General features: G+C 46.2%; 1 pseudogene; it reads right to left on the bottom strand.

The window, feature by feature from the left end:
* Nucleotides 1–6,260: 6,260 nt before the first annotated feature.
* Nucleotides 6,261–6,424, bottom strand: LOC112911460 (small ribosomal subunit protein uS14-like; annotated as a pseudogene).
* Nucleotides 6,425–7,439: the final 1,015 nt, after the last annotated feature.

The following is a 7,439-nucleotide window of genomic DNA, read 5'->3' as shown; positions in this document are numbered from 1 at the left end:
TTCAGCGGCCTGCCCTTTCATAACTCCCTTATATGTCCCCCAACTGACCAATACTGATGCATAAGTAGGGACAGCTCTATACCCCTGTGCAGCAGGAAGAAGCCACAGAAGATAAGACCTTCCATCCTCAGCAGCCTTAGAGATTTAAGGGTCAAAACTGCTCAGGGGAGAAATGACGAGGGGGCCAGCTGAGGACAAAGCACAGGCTGACACCCCACCGCCTCCCCTCCCACACTCCTGGGTACGACGCGTGTGACATTCCTCCAGGAAGCTCCCAACCGTCTCAATGTTAATGCCCCGCTAGAGGGAAAAACAACCTTACCTGGACAATGGCAAGCACCTCCCCCCCAGTATCTCGTAGGTGCTCGTTAGCATATGAAAGTTGTTTTGAAAACCTCCCTTTTCCTTACCTGTCCCCACCCCCAAGGATATAATCAGCCACCTCTCACAACCCCCAGTGCAGCAGCTTTTTCTGCCCAGGGGTCCTGTCCCCGAGCTTTAATAGAAACCACCTTTGTGCACCAAAGATGTCGCAAGAATTCTTTCATGGTCATCGGCTCCAGACCTCACCACCCCCCAACCTCACCTGTGTTCCAAAACTACATCATCACAACCGTGAGACCATGACCTGAGTTGAAATCAAGAGTCTGGACACTTAGCCAACTGAGCCACCCAAGCGCCCCTGGTTTGCTATGTTCTTTGCTCTTTAACTGCATATATCTCCTAAGTGGCTTCTGTTCTATCTCCTTCTAATGTTCCCGAGGTCCTATAGCTCTTGCTCTATGCAAGGGATTAGGTTTACCCCCCTTACAGTAAACCCTGTACTTAGACAAAGTGCGCTGGTCATATCTGGACTATGCTATCCTGAGACAGGCCCGCTCTTTCCTCGGCATCCCTGTCCCCTGTGGCTTCCATGCAAATTCTAGCTGCTTTGGGAAACCCTTACATTCTGCTTGGGGCTCCATTTTGCCGAAAATGGAGTTGGTAGGGGGTTTCCACACACCTCACTGGTTTTGTGACATCACCAGAAGAGTCAAAGCACTGTCTCTCTCCCCCACGTTCACGATTGTACTAGGTTTTAACCGAGTGAATGTTGAATTTTACGAAATGCTTTATCAGCACCTACTATTGTGATCAAATAGTTTCCTCTGTTTTCCTGAGTAATGACTTCCCAAGGTTGAACTATTCCTGTATTTATGAAGTAGACCCTACTTGGTCATATGTAGTATCTTATTTTGCTATATTGCTGAAGTCTTGCTTATCTTTAGAATGTTTGCATTTGTATTCAAAAGTGAGAGTTGTCCACAGGTTTTGTTTTGTACTCTCTCTTTTTTTTTTTTTGTACTCTCTTTTTAAAAAAGATTTATTTATTTATTTTTAAAGGTTTTATTAATTTATTCATGAGAGATACAGAGAGAGAAAGGCAGAGACACAGGCAGAGGGAAAAGCAGGCTCCATGCAGGGAGCCCGACGTGGGACTCGATTCTGGGACTCCAGGATCACGCCCCGGGCTGAAGGCAGACACCCAACCACTGAGCCACCCAGGTATCCCAGATTTATTTATTTTTATTAAAGACAGAGAATCCTCAAGCAGACTCCACACAGAGTGCAGAGCCTGTCTTAGGGCTTGATCCTAATACCCTCAAACATGACCTGAGCTGAAATCAAGAGTCACATGCTTAACCAACTGGGCCATCCATGCGTCCATGTTCTGAATCCTCTTTTTTTTTTTTAAAGATTTATTTATTTATTCAGAGCGAGAGAGAGAAGAGAGAGGCAGAGACACAGGCAGAGGGATTAGCAGGCTCCATGCAGGAAGCCTGATGCGGGACTCGATCCCGGGTCTCCAGGATCACACCCGGGGCTGCAGGTGGCACTAAACCACTGTGCCACCGGGGCTACCCTGTTCTGAACCCTCTTAAGTAGGTTTAAGTGTTACTTTTATTGTTGGCTTTATGGAAGAACAAAGGTCAAGACTAGGCAATACATGGGGCTCCCGGTTGGCTCAGTCAGAAGAGATCCTATTCTTGATCGTGGGCTCGTGGGTTCGAGCCCCATGTTGGGTTTAGAGATGACTTAAAAATAAGTAAATAGGGCAGCCCAGGTGGCTCAGCGGGTTAGTGCCTGCCTTCCGCCCAGGGCGTGATCCTGGAGACCTGAGATCGAGTCCTGCATTGGGTTCCCTGCGTGGGGCCTGCTTCTTCCTCTGCCTGTGTCTCTGCCTCTCTCTCTCTGTGTGTCTGTCATGAATAAATAAATAAAATCTTTAAAAAAAATAAGTAAATACGTAAACTTAAAAAAGGACTATGTAATATACCCCTGAGGAAGATGAATGAACAGAAGCTTGCCCAGCATATAACCTGACTTGTCATAAAGTCATAAAATTTGTATAAGAAAAGGTATCTTTCTGGCCTCGGGGTCAAGAAGATCTCTGAAACCAGACATAAAAGATAGTAATGCCCTAGAAAAGAAATTGGTACATTTAACTATGTTAGAATTGGGAACTTCTACTTACCAAAGATTTCTTAAGGTGAAAAGGCAAACCACAGACTGAGGGAATATTTGCAGTACCTGTAACTGGCAAGGGATTAGTATTCAGAGTATGTAAACAATTCCCACAAATCAATAAACAAAGGGAAGAAAATACAAAAACTGGAAGAAGACAAAGCCAGGTATAACACAGAACAGAAAACACATATGGCCAAGAAACCCCTGAAGAACCACTTGACTAGTAATCAGGGAAATGCAAGACTGTAGTGAGAGACCATTTCTACCCACCCACCCGGCAGAAACAGTCTGAAAATGCCAAGAGTTGAAGAAGATACAGATTCCAAAGCATGTTTTACCTCTTGCTAGGAGTACAAATTGGTAGGGCCACTTTGGGAAGCAACTGGGCCCCACCTATCACACTGAACACATGCAGGTTTTCCACTCCTGGGCATATATGGGAAGAAAAACTTCCCTCCGTTGCACTATGAGATGTGCAGACAAATGTTCACAGCATTGCAATAGCAACAAACTGGAAACAACTGAAATGCCCTTCAACAGGAAAATGGGTAAATAAATTATGGACTATTATGTATCAGTAAAAATGAATGAACTACGGCTACAAAAAAACATCATGGACAAAAATCTTAGTTATATAAGGTTGAGGAGAGAAAAGCAAGTCCCAGAAGACTACAGACAGAATTCTTTTTCCATAAAGTCCCAACATAGGTAACCAAGGGACACTTGGGTAGCTCAGTCTGTTGAGCGTCTGACTCTTGGTTTCGGCTCAGATCATGATCTCAGGGTTGTTGTTAGATTGAGCCCTGCATTGGGCTCCATGCTGGGTGTGGAGCCTGCTTGGGATTCTCTTCCTCTCCTTCTCCCCACTTCCCCTCAGCTCACTCTCTCTCTCTAAAAACAGAAATAAATGATAAAGGTATATTGAAAAAAAAAACAAGACAGAGAAAGATAAATGCCACGTAAGTTCACCTGTGCATGGAATCTAAGAAGCAAAACAGACAAACAGTAACAAGACTCATAAATACAGAAAAACTGGTGGTTGTCAGAGGGGAGGAGGTGGGGTGATGGGCAAAATAGGTTGGGGGGGGGGATGCCTGGGTGGCTCAGCGGTTGAGCGGCTGCCTTCAGCTCAGGGCGTGATCCTGGGGTCCTGGGATCGAGTCCCACATGGGGCTCCCTGCATGGAGCCTGCTTCTCCCTCTGCCTGTGTCTCCACCTCTCTGTGGGTCTCTCATGAATAAATCAATAAATAAAATATTAAAAAAATAGGTGAAGGGGATTGAGAGGCATAAATAAACTTCCAGTCATAAATAAGTCACAGGGTTGAAAAGTACAACGTAGGGAATACAGTCAATAATAATGTGATAATGTAGATGGTAACAACTACACTTAGTGAGCCTAGTGTGATGTACAGAATTGTCAAATGGCGATGTTGTATACCTGAAAGTAATATAACATTGTATGTCACTTTACTGCAGTTTAAAATTTTCTAAATAAATAAATAAATAAATAAATAAATAAATAATAAAATAAAATTTTCTTTTAGGGATGCCCGGGTGGCTCAGTGGTTGAGCATCTGCCTTTGGCCCAGGGTGTGATCCTGGGATGCTGGATGGAGTCCTGCATTGGGCTCTCTGCATAGGGCCTGCTTCTCCCTCTGCCTGGGTCTCTGCCTCTCTGTGTGTGTGAGTCTCTCATGAATAAATAAATAAAATCCTTAAAAATAAAATAAGGGGATCCCTGGGTAGCTCAGTGGTTTGGCGCCTGCCTTCGGCCCAGGGAGCAATCCTGGAGTCCCAGGATCGAGTCCCACATGGGGCTCCCGGCATGGAGCCTCCTCCCTCTGCCTGTGTCTCTGCCTCTCTCTCTCTCTCTCTCTCTCTCTCTGTGTGTGTGTGTGTGTGTCTCTCTCATGAATAAATAAATAAAATCTTTTAAAAATCATTTAAAAAATAAAATAAAAATAAATATTTCTTTTAAAAAATTAAAATTAAAAAATAAAACTAAAAGGTTGGGCAACATGGGTGAAAGGGAGTAGGAGGTACAGGCTCCCAGTTATGAGATAAGTAAGGTCATAAGAAGGCCACCTGGGTGGCTTAGTTGGTTAAGCATTTGACTCTTGATTTCTTTTTTTTTATTTTTAAAAAGATTTTATTTATTTATTCATGAGAGGCAGAGAGAGAGAGAGAGAGAGAGAGAGAGAGAGAGAGAGGCAGAGATACAGGCAGAGGGAGAAGCAGGCTCCATGCAGGGAGCGTGATGTGGGACTTGATCCTGGGTCTCCAGGATCACGCCCTGCACCCAAGGCAGGCGCTAAACCGCTGAGCCACCCAGGGATCCCCCGATGAGCTTATTTTTAAAATAAAATGGAAGTGCACCTTGAGTGAACAAATTTGATGCATAGTGAGTAATCAGATTCTGTGCATCTGGATTAAAAAAAAAGAAGAAGAAAAGGAAATACCCATGTTCCCATAAGCCAGGATATGTTCTCACACAGAACATGAGAAGCCCCCTGGGCCCCCCATTTGCTTCCTCCACGCTATCAACAGGGTTTTCAGTTTTGCCAAGTGGGATAGCAGGAATAGTCCCTTACAAATGTTGTCAACTTACCTTTGAGGAGCAAAAGCAATTCAGTGGAGAAAGGATAATCTGTTCAACAAATGCTTTGGGAACACCTTGGACATCCGCATGCAAATAAAATGAATCTAGACACAGACCCTTCACAAAAATAAACTCAAAATAGATTATAGACCAAAACACAGAATGCGAAAGAACAAAATCCCAAAAGATGATAACCAAGGGGAAGACCAAGACGACCTTGGGTTTGGTGATGACTTCTTTGGATACGAAGTTTCCGCTGCCTTTGGAGAGGGCACTTCTCACCACTTGAAGAGAAGCTGGACAGAGTTTCTGGGCTGGGGTCTGGCCTCAGCTTTCCTGAGAGTTCCCCTCCGGGGAAGCCAGTGGGCACGGTCATGAGTGACTACTGGGACACAGGGTGTCCCAGATGGGCATCTGGCACATTAGGGATGGGAACAGGAACCATATCTAGTGGGAAAATGATAAGTTAGCTCCTGACCCCCTTGCAGCAGTCAATGTTGGGTTTAAGTGGAACTCTTCTATAGGGTCATGTAGGGTGCTACAGTGTCCCCAGGAAATCCAAGCTTCAGGGCATGGAGGGAAAAGGGCACAGAGTCATGACAGGACCAGTCTGGATAAGAACTCAGGTAAGGCTCCCCTTGGCATTTGTATTCACACTAAGGAATGCGATAATGGCCATGACAGCCCTCCTGCTGTGCTGGGACGTCCCTCCACTCTCCTGCTTGCTGAGCACAGATCAAAGTAGCTACCCCTGGTTCAATCAACTGTCTCTTGATCTCTTCCTCCCCCACCGTCTTGGAAGGCTTTGTATTTGTTAGGATTTTGTTTTCTTTCTTTCTTTCTTTCTTTCTTTCTTTCTTTCTTTCTTTCTTTCTTTCTTCTTTTTTTAGTTGAAGCATTTTTATTTTAGGGACAACTGGGTGGCTCTGCCTTTGGTCCAGGGTGTGATCCTAGAGTCCTGGGATTGAGTCTCACATCCGGCTTCCCGCAGGGAGCCTGCTTCTCCCTCTGCCTGTGTCTCTGCCTCTCTCTCTGTGTCTCTCAGGAATAAATAAAATCTTGGGAAAAAAATAAGTATTTTTAATTTTATGTATAATGAGTTACTTAGCATTAAGGTAGGTATCTTGGATGACCCATTCAACGAAGCTCGCTTAATCCGACTTAATGAAGCCTGTATCCTTCGAGTATTGATGGAAACACTGGCGGCACGTATTGAGGCCTTATTTCTGGATCAGATCGTGCCAGGTTGAGCAGACACGGCAAGACCCTGGCCAAATTTCCTCAGATGGCTCCAGAAGAGCTGCCGGTGACCCATCTTGTTCTCGGATGCAAGGAGGAAAAAGGCTATAAGGATTTTCTGATTGCAAAAAGCAACCGACACTAACTCAAGAAAGAAAGGGGATGTACTTGGCATGATGCTGAGTAGATCCCTGAATTGATGGAATGTTTGATCAAGCAGGTCTTGGGGTGCGAAGACCTGTTTTGAGTGGGGCACAGAGCAAGAAAGGGTCCTGCAGAAGGTCTGGGCCGGGGTGCGGGGTGCTCAGCCATGACCCCCGCAAGACCTGTGGCGCGAGAGGACCTGTCCATGGTAGACCATGATGTTGTGGGGCGTCCGTGGGAAGCCTCCATGGAAGGATCCAAGCACAGACCCGTAGAGGTCTGGAGCTGGGCCCTGACTTCTGTGGCAGAGCTACTTACTATTCAAAAAGCAGCTGCTGTCACGCTACTGGGCTTTGGTGCAGGCTAAGAAGCCAACCGTGGGGCATCAAGGGTCCTTTTGACAGGAGCTGCCCATGAGCTAGGTATTGGCAGACTCACCAAGCCATGTGGCCAGGCAGGCACAGAAACAAGACAGTGAAGATGGCACCTTCAGGACCAGGCCCACCTGGAACCAGAGACTCAAGTCAGGTACATGGACAGGAAGTCCAGACCCCAGGTCACCTGTCCCCCTTGCACTGGTACTCCCTCTCCGGTAGCTCACACCTGTGGACTCCTCAGCGGTGGGAGGGGGAGTCACTGTCTGACAGGTGATGGGGAAACACTTCAACCTGGTTCATCCATGGGTCATCTTATGTCGGTACTAGTCAACACGGACTGCTGCCTTGCTACAGTGCACTCAGGGTGGCCCTGGGGACAGTGATGAGGAGAAACCCTCTCAGTGAGCAGTACACTTGGTTTTCCACTTGGTAGGGAGAGAGAAATGGCCTGAGATAAAGCTGTCCATGGAAAATGACTTGGAAGATTGGTCAGGGGCCCGGGAGGATTAAGAATGGAAGGTCATGGGACACCTGGGTGGCTCAGCTGGGTAAGTGTCTGCCTTCCACTCA

Source organism: Vulpes vulpes, chromosome X (assembly GCF_048418805.1).
Source record: "Vulpes vulpes isolate BD-2025 chromosome X, VulVul3, whole genome shotgun sequence".
Classification (NCBI taxonomy): Eukaryota; Metazoa; Chordata; class Mammalia; order Carnivora; family Canidae; genus Vulpes; species Vulpes vulpes.
This window is presented reverse-complemented; position numbering and strand designations above follow the sequence as displayed.